Genomic DNA, 17,640 nt, shown 5'->3' with positions numbered 1-17,640 from the left:
CATATTACAATTCCAGCAAAGAGGATGGGATTTATAGAAATCTTATGCCCACTGTGCTTTTACCTGACCGGCAGTGCCTGTTTGAAATGTGCAAATTTTCAATTTTTCTTGCAGTTACGCTGAGTTTTATGTGCAGAATTTTCTCATAGAATTGTAATAAATGCTGAAACCCACAGGTAAAAATGCATGTAATCTGCACATGACTGGACCAATAAAGTTTTGTGAAAGACAAATACCAGTAAGTATAAAAAACAGCTTTGTTTTAAACATGGCACAAAAACCACAGAGTAAAAAAAATGTAAAAATTTATCTAATATGTACAGAAATTCAGCTTAAAATCTGTAACCTGAAAAAATCCCATCTTGGCAAAGAATTGACATGCTTCCTTTTTTTTAAAAAGTATCACTGGGTCATAAAGCGCAATGGAAAACTGCACCTTGAGAATGAGGTTTTAGAAATCTCATTCATTTCACTATAGTTTTGTGTGCACAAAAAATGCATAGAAAATGATGCTTAAAAAAAGCAGGAATGAACTCTAAGGGTATGTGCACACGGTGCGGATTCTTCTGCAGTTCTGCAGCAGATTTGGCCCTGCAGAACTGCAAGTGATGTACAGTACCATTTAAGGCTATGTAAAACAAAAAACGCTGTGCACATGCTGCTGATTTTTCCACGCAGATTTGGTGCGGATTTAAAACTGCAGCATGTCACTTCTTTTGTGCAGTTCTGCTGCAGTTTTAGGCTGTGTGCACACGATGCAGATTTGCAGCGGATTTTACCGCGCAGAAACGTTGCATATCCGCATTGTGATGTACAGTAGCCTTAAAATCAATGAAAAAAAAAACCGCTGTGCAGACGCTGCAGATTTTTCCGTGCGGTTTTCCTGCGGTACAAAATCTGCAGCATGTTACTTCTTTTGTGCGGTTTTCCATCTCCCCTGTCACCAAATCCGCAGGGGGAAAACTGCAGTGGAAAACAGCAATAAAACCGCAGGAAAAATGGAAGAAATCCGCAGGAAAAATGCAGGTCATTTGACCTGCGGATTTCTTCCATTCTGCACGGAAAAATCCGCAGGGCTAAAAAGTCAGTCTGCACTCAGCCTTACATCTGCTCCATTATAGAAATCTGCAGGTTGAAAACTGCAGGGGAAATCCGCACAAAAGCTGCACTAAGGCTAGTTTCACACTAAGGTTTATTCCACGCAGCGCATGGCGCCGCTAAGCCCCACCCCCTGCCTGCCCCATCCGGTCATCGCCGCTTACTATCGCACATGGACTCTTGCGATCTGCGCACCCTATCTTTAGCATAGGGTGCGCAGATCGTGCGCTGGCTGTGTGCTAGTAGGATTTTGGCGTGCACTGCGCACTTTTGAAGGTGCGCCTGTGTGCGCCGAACGCAGCTTGTTGCATTTCGGCGCGCTCGGCACACCTGCAAAAGTGCGCAACGCACTGGGTTACTTCTTACATGGGGGTTGGTACATCTTGAAGGAATCCTATGAAATCTTCTGTTTCATGACTGTAAGGTAGGAAATGAGTCACTATTCGTTGATAAGAAATGCTTCTGGACTAGCTAAAGGAGTACTATTGGTACTGATACCTTGATTGGTTGAATTGAAATAGTGATGTCAGAGCCAAGGTTTTATAAGGATTGTTTGGTGTGCAGCAAGCTCATTATAGCCTGTCACATACTGTACCAACTTCTCAGCACGTGACTTGGGGTTGTTGCATTCAACCTCTTCTATGCTGCAGTGGGAGCATAAATCACACCCTGACACAGACCACACACTCCATTTCATACACGCTGCCACCACTCACTGAATACACGGGCGATGAATCCCGGAAATATTACTACTATTGTCTACCAAACACCAGGGTCACAGACTTTAAGGCTATGGATTCTTTAGAGCATACAAGGTTCAACTTATTAAAGTTTTAAGCTTTAATAGTAAAGGTACAGTGCTTACAATAAAAATGATATAAAAATGGAAATAAAAAGTGATGTACAAATATGCAAAACAGTGATAAAATAAAAGGGAGAAAACTTAGAGAAATATCGAACCTTGCATTCTGGTATTCTGTCCCTGAGGGAGAAATATGAACTGGAACGCATCAGCCTAGCTGCCCCTCACTGTGAACATCTTTCTTTGTGTAAAGGCCTAACTTATAGATTTAACAAATATGAACCTAGCACTCAACTTAAAGGTATTTGTAAGGCGGTTTATTGTAGTACACGAAAAAAGACGTTTCGGTCAATGTGACCTTCAGTTACGTGTGGTATATAGATTGTGTAGAGCTTATAGGCATCTATCAGAAAGGACGATGGTGCTTTAGGCATTGAGGAGAATGATCTCTCTAAGGTAATGAGCTTGTCAGTATATAGGAGAGGGGCAAACGTGCCTCAAGATGCGGTGTCCATCTTGATAGATGCCTATAAGCTCTACACAATCTATATACCACACGTAACTGAAGGTCACATTGACCGAAACGTCTTTTTTCGTGTACTACAATAAACCGCCACAGTGCATTCCAGTCTTCTGCACACTAGCGGCCGATGGTGTCACCTACTGCAGGGTACTATCGTACTGCAGCAAGTGACAGCCATGCCGATGTAACGCCTTGCGCAACCTGTGCGCTTATCAGTCCCAATCCTGGGCGATTAGTGGCATCCCCCTGAGCGGCACTGTCCACACTTGCACACGTTATCTATTAGTAACTCTTGCTGGCACCGCAGTCGCGGCGCCGAGCACTAGCGGTCTAGAGGGACTCCAGTCCTGCGGTATAAGGGCCGAGTCCTGTGACCTTACGCTATGCGCTTTCTCTGCCGAGTCCTGTGGGGTTAACAGGCTCCGGCGTTTCTTTCAGCGGCTCTGTGAAGTAACAGAGTTCGCTCCTGTGCATGCCGGGTCAGTGGTTAACCCGCAGGTGTTCACTTAGGACTCCAGCATTACTATGCAGCAGTTTTCCATCTCTGACCGGTGGACCCCGGGTTGCGATCACACTTCCTTATATTTTATATTTAGTGCGATCCGCAACCCTAACAGCATCTCTCTTAGAAGAGTCAGAAGGTGTGAAATGTTTCCACTTTGTGTGTTCTTAGCAAGGCACCCTGGGGAGACTGAAGACAGGAGACTGCCTTTCTCAGGATAACATATGTTGTGACCTTTGTGAGACCTGCAGTCTAGGGACAGATGTTAACTACTGCTGGTCATACATCCATACATATACATATTTCACTACATAGCCTCTTTTCCCTGATGAAGCCGCAAGGTGAAACATGTTTGGGAGGCTAATGGCTACTAAATCCTATTATTAGTAGCATGCGCTTGATCTGAACCAAGTCTATGATAAGTAGGCAGTGGTAGAGAGTCCACTAGGCTCCCCTAAGATCAAGAACTAAAGGCACTGGTAGTGGATAAGCAGGCTGGCTTATTTTTCAATGTGGTTTCGGTAGAGCCATTGATAATGAGCTCTCCAATTTTGTGATATAGGTAACAAATAAATTACTAGCAGCATACCTGGTATGCTGGCTTAATTATCTGGGAGGTATCAGCAGAGCCATTGATAATGAGCCTCCTGATGCTATAGAGTTGGTATGCCTGATTTAACATATATGACTGCAGTCTTATTAGAAACCTATGCCACTGTGTCCAAAGTAGTAAATCGACTGTGTGGACAATGGGAAGTGAAATGTAGATCTGACTAATGAGTCTATATGATACGGCTTCTGCTGCCAGGAGATAGCAATTAGAATAGCACGAGCACTTTTAAAAAATCTGTGAAGGTTTATAAATCAAGTGTTATGTGTTTTTAAAGCTTTTTGTTTTCCGTAGTTAATATACTAATAAGTTAAGTTTCATTTTGGGGTCTTTATAAGGGATTTTTATTTGCCTATGGCAATTTGGTGTTATGAGAGGAAAAGAATCACATTTAAACAGCTGAGTCCATGTGTTATATGGACTTGTTTTCCATTTTGTTCTTTTAATACCCTTTTTTGCCTGGCAGAGGCTGATTTATTTTTGGTTAACACTGACGGTTTATTAACTCTTAATAAACCATTTGTATATTTTGAAGCAGTGAAATGCATCCCGTGTGTGAACTAGCGTCTACCACAGAGCCGATCCCTTACAATTGGTGGGTAATGCAAGCACGAATCCCAAGGGGGCAATGTGACTGCCGCAGACATACTGCATATCATGGTTGAAAGCGACTGCAGGAGTGAAAGCCGAAAACATGGAGGAGTTGACAAAGCAACTGGTGCAGGCCAATCTACAGAAGCAGTGGCAACAGCAGCACAAACAGCAGATGGAACTCCTAGCCGAGGTGATCTGTGGCAGGCCAACTGTCATATTCCCAAATACAGGTGATGACTCACACGTGACGACGGTAAGGCGAGCGTTACTAATGATGACCCCGGGTGATGACATCAAGGCATTCCTGGCGGTTTTTGAAAGGGTGGCAGAATGGGAGAAATTGCCTTTGGGGTGGTGAGCGGAGGTTCTGGAGCAATATTTAACGGGAACCGCAGAAGGCCTGTTATGACTTGGCCTTGCAGGAAGCCAAAGAGTATGCTAAGTTAAAAACAGATCTTGGCACGCTTAGGAGTGACTCTAACTGTCAGGGCGCAACAGGTGTACCACTTGGCCTATTGCCATGACAAACCTCGCCGGTCCCAGATGTTCGACCTCCTACACCTGGCCCAAAAGTGATTGCAACCTGAATCTTCCTTCCCAGCACAGATGGTGGAGAGGGTCATCATGGACAGGTTAATACACTCCCTACCAGGGCCGGTGCAATGCTGAGGTGTCCAGGGAAATCCCCGTAATGCCGATTACCTGGGGAGCCTGGTGGAAAGGTACCAGGCAGTCGAGAGTTCCTTGGGAAGAAAGGGGTCTTAGCATCCCCATATGGGGGTTCCCAAAGGGGGGCTGACACCCAAAAGAGGGGAACAAGAGCCATATCTGGGGGGTGCCCAGGAGGCATCTGAGTTGTTGTCAAAGGCCCCATCTAATAGTGTAATTTTTTGGAGGTGTGCTACCCCAGGTCACATAGCCACCCATTGCCCTATGACTGCCAAGCCAATAGACTGCAGCATGTGACTGAGCTGCTCTTATTTTGCATATCCTGCCTGCAGTGCTGTACCTCAACCAGGCAAGGGACTGCAGTCATGCCCCATATTACTGGACTTTGACTGGACTGTTGGACTCTTGAGTTTAACCATAATGAGGGCCACAATTCCTCATTGGCTGATATTTGGAAAGATGGTGGGCATCCACTGTATCCATAGCGATGTTAAGGACTACCCTGTGGCCCGAGTGGTCATAAACACAAACTGTGGCACAGAATCCCATGAGGTAGGCATAGTCAAGGACCTGTTGCACCCTGTTATAATAGGGCGAGACTTTGCATTATTTTGGGACTTGTGGAGGAAAGAGAGGATACCTGGTTGCCCGGACAACAGCCAGGTCGCTCCCCAAGAAACCTCATCTCAGGCCGCGGCTAATGGGTGTCCCTTTTGTGTATTACTTGATGATAAAGATAATGTAGTGTAGGGGAAGTGGACTGACCTATGGACCTGTCTGCAGCAGGAAGGGTTAAAGTACAAGGTGCTGGACATGGACTGTTGCATATGAAGGTGGGAGACAGCTAGACAGAGGAGAAGGATGTTGTACAAGGTTTTTGCCACTAGGGGGAGACCAAGGACGGCAGAAATGGAGGAAGGTGTAGTACTGTAGTTTGGCCACAAGATGGGAGCAGTGAGAACAGGGCTTAACATCAGCTTATGGCTACGAAACTGCAAAGTCATGGGGGGCGGGGTTACAGGAGCTCTAAAGGGGAATTCCGAGGGAGGGGATATATAAGAGAGAGAAGAGAGTTCGAGAAGGTCAGTCCAGGGAGAGGAGCTAGGGAGTGAAGAAGACTGGAGGGAGAGGCAGGACAAGAAGAAGCTCCAGGAAGGACTGGTGAGAGAGACGGTCAGGGGGGTGGCCCTGACAGGAGAGCCGCAGGACAGAGAGAGCCTGGGAGGTACCAGAGACTGACGGACTCGGACGGGTAAAGCGCTGTGGTGGTAGGCCTAGGGCAGCCACAGTGAAAGAGCCACGAGGGACGTCATTCAGGAAGACTGAAGAAAGGGAAAGGTACCCGGGCCTGTGTGCGGAGCTCGTTGTGCGGCAGCTGTGTGGTGCTGCGGTCGTCGCGAGTACGGCCAATAAAGAGGACCTGTTGGATACACTTCAGTCTCTGTCTCAGTATGTTCACAGCGGTAAGAGGACCACACCCCAGTCGGCACACCTACCTACAGTAGCATCCCCGGAGGCCTACATCCCTGAGCTGGAGGTGTCCAGGGGAAACTTTGGAAACTCCCAACTCAGGGACTTAACCCTAAAAGGGGCGTTTGATAATGTGACTGTACTCAGTGGTGTTGCCCAAGAGCCAGGGATGACACCCGATACCCGTACTTTGCCGTAAATGGGGAGTTATTATACCGGGTCACTAAGCCAAGAGGGGAGGTAACCGAGCAGCTACTGGTGCCAGGGCCATACAGACGCAAGGTACAGACATCTGGGATGATTTAGTGAATCCTGCTTTGAGTAGGGGGTTGGACCAGATGGCCCAGGAGGTCCCTTCCAACTCTACGATTCTATGATTCTATAAGACATGGCCCATACACATGTGTTAGGTGGTCATCTGGGGGTAGAAAAAAAAAACAGGAATGAATCCTCCTGAAGTTCTATTGGCCCGACTATCACAGAGAAATCGTAAATTATTGTAGGTCATGTCCCACCTGCCAGTTGACCTCCCTGATTGCCCTCTTCCGCAGTCCTCTAGTACCATTGCCCAAAATTGAGGTGCCATTTGAGCGCATAGTGATGGATTTAGTTGAGCCATGGTGAAGTCTGCAAGAGGACATCAATATATATGGGTGGTCCTGGAATATGCTACCCGGTACCCAGAAGCGGTACCCTTGAGAAACTCCTCAGCAAAGTGTATCTCTCAGGAGCTGCTTCATATCCTTTCTCAAACCAGTCTACCAAAGGAGATTCTGACGGATCAAGGGACCCCCTTCATGCCGAAGGTCATGAGGGAGTCGTGCAAGACACTGCAAATTTCACAACTCAGAACCTCAGTGTACCATCCCCAGACAGATGGACTGGTGGAGAGGTTTAATAAAACTTTAAAGGCTATGTTGGGAAAAGTGGTGGAGAAGGATGGCCGAGACTGGGACTGTCTGCTTCCCTGTTATTCTCCATCAGGGAATGTGGAGACATGAGGGTCAGAGGGTGCTCTCATCCACTGGCACGGCTGTCTTTAGCAAGAACACTACTCAGACAACACAGGATGAGGGTACAACTGTGGCAATAATTTATTGACCCTCCAGCGCACAATAGCATACAGAACATTCCCAGCAAATACCCAAGATGGTGCAAATTACAGAGTCTCACCCTTCTGCTGACTCGCCAGAGATAGAGCTGCTTCCAGTGTTGCATACCCCCACCAGTGGCTCCCCATTTTTGGCGGGCCCCCACCGTGAGGAGGAAAGCACAAGCTTAGGAAAATAACTGAGGGCAGTGAGGTATGTGGCCAGGTGAACCGATTTTTCCAACCTGGATTCTTTAAAACGTCTCTGGGGTTTCATTGATGGTCAATGAAGCAGTCCTGTGTTCTATCCGCCGGGTCCTTAGTACCTTAATCTGAGATTCTGAAGAGTCACTATTACAGGCTTAGGCTAGTTTCAGACTAGCGTTTTTTGCCAGCAGCGCACGCTGCCACTAAGCCCCCTCCGGTCATCTCTGCCTAGTATCGCACACGGCTGCATGCGATCTGCACACCCTATCTTTAGCATAGGGTGCGCAGACCGTGCGCTAGTAGATTTTTGTGTGTGCTGCGCCCTTTTGACGGTGCTCTGAGCGCACCAAAATGCAACATGGTGCGTTCAGCACCGGCGCACCATCAAAAGGGCGCAGCGCACACAAAATTCTAGCGCACGGTCTGCGCACCCTATGCTAAAGATAGGGTGTGCAGATCGCATGCAGCCGTGTGCGATACTAGGCGGAGATGACTGGAGGGGGCGGGGCTTAGTGGCAGCGTGCGCTGCTGGCAAAAAACACTAGTCTGAAACTAGCCTTACACAAACAAAAGTCTGTGTTTTCTTGACCCACCAGAAATAAATACTTAAATCCAAAAGCCAACATACAGATAAAAAATAAATTCTTCTTGGTTTGCAAAACATAGTCTTCTGGGTCTATGATTCTATGGAACGGTTACAGGATTTGGGAATGTTTAGCTTGCAAAAAAGGAGACTTAATAGCTGCTTACAAATATCTCAAGGGCTGTCACATTGTAGAAGGATCTCTTTATTCTCATTTGCACAAGGAAAGACTAGAAAGCAATGGGTGTAGACACAGATTAGATATTAGGCTGGTTTCACATTCGCGCTTTTTAAGCGCACGCACGGCCGGGGGTAGCTCCGCCTCCGAGCCGGCTCTCTGCCCGGCGTGCCCGCCCCTTCCTTGTAGCGCCGCCTCCTAGCGCATAGCGGCGCCTGCGATCGGCGCACCCTATCTTTAGCATAGGGTGCGCAGATCGTGCGCAGGCCATGCGCTAGTTGCGCTTTGACCTGCGCTGCGCACTTTTGACGGTGCGCCGTGCGCGCCAAAATCCGAAAAGTTTGATCTTGGCGCGCACGGCGCACCGTCAAAAGTGCGCAGCGCAGGTCAAAGCGCAACTAGCGCACGGCCTGCGCACGATCTGCGCACCCTATGCTAAAGATAGGGTGCGCCGATCGCAGGCGCCGCTGTGCGCTAGGAGGCGGCGCTACAAGGAAGGGGCGGGCACGCCGGGCAGAGAGCCGGCTCGGGGGCGGAGCTACCCCCGGCCGTGCGTGCGCTTAAAAAGCGCGAATGTGAAACCAGCCTTAGAAAAACTTTTTGACAGGGTGATCAATGAGTGGAACTGGCTGCCACGAGAGGTGGTGAGTTCTCCTTCCATGGAAGTCTTCAAAGAGATGCTTGACAGACATCTGTCTGGGATGATTTGAGCAGGGGATTGGACCAGATGACCCAGGAGGTCCCTTCCAACTCTACCATTCTATGATTCTATGGGTAATAAAGGGAAGTTCCACAGGCTTCTCCCTGTTTGAATTACTCTATGGCCACCCTCTAGGACTCCTGGATGTGACGAAAGAGTCCTGGGAAGCTGAGACCACACCCCATAGAAGAGTGGTGGAGCATATTGCCCAGATGTAAGAGAATAGCCAATGCGATGCCCATCGTGAAGGAGCACATCCAGGCACAGGAAGCACAGTCTATGGTATATAATAGGTCGGTCAGGATGAGACAGTTCAACCCAGGGTATCTAGTACTTGTGCTGATGCTCACAGTGGAGAGCAAGTTTCTGGCAAAGTGGCAGGGTCCCTATGAGGTGGTAAAGAAAGTTGGTGATATCAACTATAAAAACCAGCCACTGAGGAAGAGGAAGCCCTACTAGGTGAACCATGTTAACCTGATTAAACCGTGGCAGGACAGAGAACCCATGGAAGCTCTTTATCTGGTGGCCCAGTCCGATGTCAGCGTGGAAGAGGTTAACCCCTTCCTGACCTGTGACAGCGTATGCGTCTTGAAAGTCGTTGCCAATCTGACCTGTGACACGTGCTGTGTCATGGAAGGTTCGCGTTCCTGTGGGTCGGGTGACCGGCGTCACTGAAAGTTCACCCGACCCGCAGGCACAGGACCCTTTGTGCTTCTCCCCAGAGGGGTGGCTTAGCCCCCCCGTGGCTGCGATCGCTCTGATGGCTGTTAAAAGTGAAACAGCCAATCAGAGCTATTGTAATATTTCACCAATGAAATTTGGTGAAATATTACAATCCAGACATAGCCGATGCTGCAATAGCATCTGCCATGGCTGGAGACCGAGATCCGACCCCCCCCACGACTGATGGGGCCGAACTCCGCCGTCACCGACTGACGGCGCCGATCGGCCGCCGCCGTCATCATCTGCTCCCCCTCCCTTTCCCTCCGCTCCCCCCACCTTCCGATCTCCACCCCTCACCCTCCACGGTGCCTCCAATGTCCCTCTGGCCGTCCCGGTCTCCTGCCATCCCGGATCATGGGCGCCTCATCTTGGAAAGTGGCGGGCGCATGCGCATTACGCCCGCTGGAATCCGCCGGCTGCAGATTCATTCATTTATTTTGATCACTGTGATACACTCTCACAGTGATCAAAATAAAAAAAGTAAATCACTGCCCCCCCTTATCACCCCCATAGGCAGGCACAAATAATAAAATAAAGAAAATATTTTTATTTTTCCATTAGGGTTACAATTAGGGTTAGGGTTGGAATTAGGGTTAGAAATAGGGTTAGGGTTAAAAATAGGGCTAGGGTTGGAATTAGGGTTGGAACTAGGGTTAGGGTTGATATTAGGGTTAAGGTTAGGGGTGGGTTGGGGTTGGGATTAGGGTTAGGCTTGTGGTTAGGGTTAGAGTTGGGATTAGGGTGTGTTGGGGTTAGGGTTATGATTAGGGTTGGGATTAGGGTTAAGAGTGTGTTGAGGTTAGGGTTGGAGTTAGAATTGAGGGGTCTCCAAATGCGACATGGCGCCACCATTTATTCCATCCAATTTTGCTTTCAAAAAGTCAAACAGTGCTCCCTCCATTCCAAGCCCCGACGTGTGCCCAATCAGTGTACTCAGGAAAAATTGCACAACAACTTTGGGGGTCTAATTTCTCCTGTTACCCTTGGCAAAAAATTAGGGGCTAAATAATTTTTTTTGTGGAAAAAAAGATTTTTTTATTTTCATGGCTCTGCGTTATAAACTTCTGTGAAGCACTTGAGATGGTTCAAAGTGCTCACCACACATCTAGATAAGCTCCTTGGGGGTTCTAGTTTCCAAAGTGGGGGGGTTTCAACTGTTTAGGCACATCAGACGCTCTGCAAACGTAATATGACGCCCCCAGACCATTCCATCAAGTCGGCATTTCAAAAGGTCACTACTTCCCTTCCGACATGTGCCCAAACAGTGGTCCCCCCCCCAACATATGGAGTACCAGCATACTCAGGACAAACTGGACAACAATTTTTGGGGTCCAATTTCTCCTGCTATCCTTGTGAAAATAAAAAATAGCGGGCTAAAAAATCATTGAGGGGAAAAAATGATTTTTATTTTCACGGCTCTGCGTTATACACTTTTGTGAAGCACCTGGGGGTTCAAAGTGCTCACTATGCATCTAGATAAGTTTCTTGGGGGGTCTAGTTTCCAAAATGGGGTCATTTGTGGGGGATTTCTACTGTTTAGGCACATCAGGGGCTCTGCAAACGCAACATGGCGCCCGCAGAACATTCCATCAAAGTCAGCATTCCAAAATGTTGCTCCTTCCCTTCTGAGCTCTCTCATGCGCCCAAACAGTGGTTCCCCCCCACATATGGGGTATCGGTGTACCCAGGACAAATTGCACAACAACTTTTGTGGTCCAATTTCTCCTGTTAGCCTTGTGAAAATAAAAAATAGCAGGCTAAAAAATCATTTTTGAGGAAAAAAAATGATTTTTTTATTTTCACTGCTCTGCGTTATAAACTTCTGTGAAGCACTTGGGGGTTCAAAGTGCTCACCACACATCTAGATAAGTTCCTTGTTGGGTCTAGTTTCCAAAATGGGTTCACGTGGGGGAGCTCCAATGTTTAGGCACAGAGGGTCTCTCTAAACGCGACATGGTGTCCGCTAACGATTGGAGCTAATTTTCCATTCAAAAAGCCAAATGGCGCTCCTTCCCTTCCGGGCCCTGCCGTGCGTCCAAACAGTGGTTTATGTCCACATATGAGGTATCGGTGTACTCAGGAGAAATTGCCCAACAAATTTTATGATCCATTTTATCCTCTTGCCCATGAGAAAATGAAAAAACAAGCTAAAAAAAATTTTTGTGACAAAAAAAAGTAATTTTTTTTATTTACGGTCAATTTGTGAAGCATCTGGGGGGATCAAAGTGCTCACTATGCATCTAGATAAGTTCCTTGGGAGTCTAGTTTCCAAAATGGGGTCACTTCTGGGGGAGCTCCAATGTTTAGGCACACAGGGGCACTCCAAACGCAACATGGCAACCGCTAAATATTCCAGAATATTTTCCATTCAAAAAGTCAAATGGCGCCCCTTCTCTTCTGAGCCATGCCGTGCGCCCAAACAGTAGTTTATGACCACATATGAGGTATGGGTGTACTCAGGAGAAATTGCCCAACAAATTTTAAGATCTATTTTATCCTGTTGCACATGTGAAAATGAAAAAATTGATGCTAAAACAAAATTTTTGTTGGAAAAATTAAAATGTCCATTTTTTCCTTCCATGTTGCTTTAGTTCCTGTGAAGCACCTGAAGGGTTACTAAACTTCTTGAATGTGGTTTTGAGTAGCTTGAGGGGTGCAGTTTTTGAAATGGTGCCACTTTTGGGTATTTTCTGCCATATAGACCCCTCAAAGTGACTTCAAATGTGAGGTGGTCCCTTAAAAAAATGGTTTTGTAAATTTTGTTGTAAAAATGAGAAATCGCTGGTCAACTTTTAACCCTTATAACTTCCTAACAAAAAAAAATGTTTCCAAAATTGTGCTTATGTAAGTAGACATGTGGGAAATGTTATTTATGAACTATTTTGTGTCACATATCTCTCTGGTTTAACAGAATAACAATTCAAAATTTGAAAATTGCGAAATTTTCAAAATTTTCACCAAATTTCCGTTTTTTTTCACAAATAAACCCAAAAATTATTGACCTAAATTTACCACTAACATAAAGCCCAATATGTCCTGAAAAGACATTCTCTTAATCGCTAGGATCCGTTGAAGCATTCCTGAGTTATTACCTCATAAAGGGACATTGGTCAGAATTGCAAAAAATGGCCAGGTCATTAAAGTCAAAATAGGCTGGGTCATAAAGGGTTAAGGTGGCGGACACCTTGTCCCGATCAGAGAAACAGTAATGTCGGGAGCTGTTGCAGCGGAATAGAGAACTGTTTTCTTTGTTGCCAGGGCTCAGGTTACAGAGCATGAGGTACTCACAGAGCCTCATGTTCGCATCAGTCTGAAACAGTATCGGATTCCAGAGGCCTGCAGAGAGGTGATCTCAAATGAGGTAAAGCGTATGCTGAATCTAGGGGTCATTGAAGAATCCAAGAGTGACTGGTCCAGTCCCATAGTGTTGGTGCCAAAACCAGATGGGGAGTGGTGGTTCTGTAATGACTACGGGAAGCTCAGTGAGGTCTCAAAGTTCGACACGTATCCAATTCTTAAGGTAGATGAGCTTATTGAGAGGCTAGGACCTCCTTGATACATCACCACCCTGGACCTCCCTAAAGGATACTGGCATATTCCCCTGTCCAAAGAGGCCAAGGAGAAGACAGCCTTCTCGATGCCAGATGGATGTTATCTGTACATCAGGATGCCGTTTTGCTTTCCAGAGAGACAAGGACCAGATCTTGGCACCCCACAAAAGTATGCAGCGGCCAAACTAGATGACATTGTCATGTTTAGCTATGACTGGGGAAGTCATCTTGGCAAAATTTAGGCTCTACTTGATGCCCTAAGGAAGGCAAGCTTTACCATCAGCCCAAAAAAAAGTGCCATGGGGATGGAGGAAACCAGATATCTGGGCTACATAGTAGGTAGAGGTGAAATAAAACCTCAATTAAGGTGGAAGTGATCCAGAGCTGGCCATAGTCTCTCTTGAAGCAGCAGAACAGGGCATTTCTAGGTTTCGTGGGCTACTATTGAAGATTTATCCCTAACTTTGCCATGATAGCTGCCCCGCTGATGGATCTTCTGACAGGGTCAAAGTCGTCTATGGCTAAGTGGTCCCCGGAAGCTGAGGCAGCCTTTGGGGAACTGAAACTGGTCCTCGTAAACAGCCAGTATTGGTGGCGACCAACTTCTCCAAAGAGTTTGTGGTCCATATGGACTGGGAGCAGTTTTGTCCCAGGAGATTAATGGAGAGGAACACCGTGTAATGTACCTCTGTCGAAAGCTGTCCACATGTGAGAAGAACTATTCCATAGTGTAAAAAGAGTGTTTGGACATCAAGCAGGTGTTGGACACTCTGAGATATTGCATGTTGGGTAGAAGTTTCAGGTTAGTGTCAGACCATGCCTCACTAAGTTGGATGCCAGAGAAGAAGGGAAACAATGCCCGAGTAATGAGGTGGTTTCTAGCCCTACAAGATCTTAGTTTTCAGGTGAAGCATAGGCCTGGGAGACAACATGAGATTGCAGATGCCCTATCAAGGGTCTATTGTGTGTTAGCAGAAGATGTGAACAAGGGTCTATTGTATGTTGGCAGAAGGTGTGAAGGGGGGGTATGTAAGGTGGCAGCTGGACAGCTGCATTTAACATGTTATCAGTCGTGGGTGGATCGTAATCGCACCCATGGCTGTTAGTGGCACATGACAGCTGATCAAATCATCTGTCATGTTCCAGAAAATATGTGGGCTCCACCCTGGAGCTCACGTCAAAGGGGAGACACAACAAATAAGGTATATATACCCGTCGTATGTTGTGAAGGTGTTAATTATTTAAAAATCATAATGTGATTTTTCTGTTTATTTTTAGATTTTCTCTCTCACAATTAAATTGTACCTACGATAAAAATTACAGACCTCTCCATTCTTTGTAGGTAGGAAAACACGCTAAATCAGCAGTTTATCAAATACTTATTTTCTTCACTCTATCTACTGTAAGGTAGCGCTTATTGTTGGGTGACACTTGGCAGCAGATTAATTGGGTCAGGTACAGGTTTTTACACATAAACAGTCCATTTTGGTTTATTCAAACATCATAAACCGCTGTAGGCCATGTTACACTTCACAAGCTTAACACATAGTCCAGAACATTTACAGGTTATGACTTTTCCTTGCAGTCCCTAAACACACTGGACCTCTTTGTCCAGTGACCGTGGGCGACCACACTGCCAAACAGTTCATTAACGCTCATAGAACCTCACAAGCACCAACAGTTATATCCCCATGTCGGGGGTTACCTCGCAGGAGCTCCTGCTCCAGATGCCGACTCTTTGGTAGTCCTCTCAGGGAAGGTGCCGAACTGGGATCACCATCCTGGACAATGCCTTGCTCGCCACGCCACCTAACAGTCCAGATCCACAGACGGACAGTAGCTCCCCCAATGCAGTGCCGTCACTGACTCTGCAAACACACATGGCCTGTCTATGTGCTATTCAGGATGTCTGTCCCCATTTTGGAACCGTCCAAAACACAGGCCTCACCGGGTGCCATTCAGGGATCCAACCCTCCTCCCAGGGTCTCCCAACACACCAACCACCAGGTCCAGGGCCTCAGCGGATGCTATTCAGGACGTACATCCCCTCTTGAGACCGTCCAACACTCACGCCTCACCAGGTCCAATGTCGCAGCACGTGCTCCAGGGATGTGATTCTTCTCCCAGAATCTCCCAACACTGACCCTCCAGGACTTTTCACCCTGAACCATTCAGGTACACACTCTGTCCATGTGACCAGACCAGACCTCAGGCACATTATATGGTACATAACCACACCCCAGGTGAGGTATGGATCACATGACCTCACTACAGGTCCTATTCCACACACAGCCACACACATACAGGCTTTACATTGGGCATTCAGACACATGTCCTTGGGTGGATTGGAGGTGACTGGTCCCACCCATCTCACCAAGTCACCTGGAAGCTTCCCTGACACACTGTAACAAACCCTCAGCAGTACCTCTGCTGATCAATACACGTTCCAGCTTCCATCACAAGGCACCCACCCTTGTGATACATATCAGCAATTTACAATCCTGCCACTCACCATTTCCCCATCACAATAAAGGAAACGCCTGCATGCATGTCCTGGGAAGCCCATACAGCACTCCCTAGCTGTCACAGGGGTCACTGCATCACACCACTTATCTATTTATCATCTATCTATTTTGTCTCTCGTCTCATGTATTGGATCTCTTCATTGTCAGCTCATTATGCACCATAAGCAGGGACAAATCAGAGAAGCCACCAAGCATCTGCATCCACCACTGAAGGTGGACCTCCACAGGAGAAGTGTAGGGAACTATAAGGGTGTGTGCATACTTTGCTGATTCGTGTGCGGATTTTTCCGCTCGGAATCTGCAGATTCCGAAGGTCAAAATGCCTGCGTTTTACCTGCGGATTTCTAGCGGATTTAGTGCGGATTTCGCCTGTGTTTTTACACCTGCGGATTCCTATAATGGAATAATTGTAAAACGCTGCGGAATCCGTACAAAGAATTGACATGCTGCAGAAATTAAACCGCTGCGTTTCCGTGTGGACTTTTCTGCAGCATGTGCATGTTTTGTTTTCCATAGGATAACATGGTACTGTACATCCCTTGGAAAACTGCTGCGGATTCACAGGGCCAAATCCGCTGCAGATCCTCAGATGAATCCGCAACGTGCGCCCATACCCTTAGGCTATGTGCCCACGTAGCGTTTTTCATGCAGAATATTCCTGAGTGGAAACGCACACCCTCTTCCCGGGAAAACGCATGCGTTTTACGAAGCGCTTTTGTAAGCATTTTTGACGCTTTTGTTAAGCGTTTTAGAATGCGTTTTCCTATGCGTTTTTGCAATACAATTGTATGTATGCGGAAACGCGTGCGTTTCCGCAAAATTAATGAACATGCTGTGTTTTTTTCCGCTTAGCGTTTCCGCAGCGGAAAAAAACACACCATTAGCACAACATGTGCGGATTCCATTATGTTTCCATGGGATGCTTTTCTTAAGCATTTCCGCAGCAGAAACGCGCGTCTAAAAGCGCTGCGGAAGCGATTAAAAAACGCAACGTGGGCACACAGCCTTAGAGTGTTTTCACACTGAGTTTTGCCACATGTTTTTGGTCCCATCTTACTCCCTCCTTCCTGCAAAATGGGATTTGGGCGTATGCTGTTCATCATTTTTGTAGTAGACTGTGTCTGGGTGATCATCTCCAGTAGCTGCACGCCTGAAAATAATGCATGACAGAGAACACTGTGACTCTGTCAGCACCATTATAGTCTATGGCCCCAACGGCACATATGTCTAAATCCTGCTTTGCGTGGGGTTCAGGTGTAAGCCTCTCCTGGACCAAGGAAAGTGTGAAAAAACGCAATGTGAATGCACCCTTACAGATGAAAATGTGTTTACAAAACCGCAAACTATTTTTAATTTATGTCTATTGCAAATACACTTTCACTTTTCACACTGACTAATACATTTTGAACTATACTTCTTGTGAGACTACTCCTTTAGCAAAACCATGCACGGTTTAGGGTTCCAGTTATATAGTAAACCCTAAAAGGCAGTTGTACCACCATAGACCTTATTTGGTCTTAATGGGTTTGTTTTCATCACAACAAGCAGCCACATGAGTAGAGGGGCACATCGTCTGTGCAGCACAGTATTTGAAGGGCAGTAGGGAGCACCAGAATGCTGGTGTTGGAGTGCTGGGATATACAGCTCTGGCAAAAATTAAGAGACCACTGCACAGTTTTATAAAAATCAGCTTCTCTACATGTCTGACAGCCATTCCATTCCAGTGTCAGTTGAATTCCAGTCAGAGTACTCCTCATTCTACTTAATATGCTTCTGATTAGGTGATCACCTGAACCAAATCTTAAAAACCCTGCT

The 17,640-nt window shown here is 46.7% G+C and overlaps 1 protein-coding gene across 1 annotated transcript in view; it reads left to right on the top strand.

Annotated features, from left to right (window-relative positions):
* CUNH5orf63 (chromosome unknown C5orf63 homolog) overlaps positions 1–17,640 on the top strand; it is a 168,644-nt gene that overhangs the window by 45,673 nt on the left and 105,331 nt on the right. The window lies entirely within an intron of this gene.

Source organism: Dendrobates tinctorius, unplaced genomic scaffold, assembly GCF_039654945.1.
Source record: "Dendrobates tinctorius isolate UK_male_01 unplaced genomic scaffold, ASM3965494v1 ptg000003l, whole genome shotgun sequence".
Lineage (NCBI taxonomy): Eukaryota > Metazoa > Chordata > Amphibia > Anura > Dendrobatidae > Dendrobates > Dendrobates tinctorius.
Note: the sequence above shows the minus strand (reverse complement) of the source record. Positions and strands in the feature narration are given on the sequence as shown.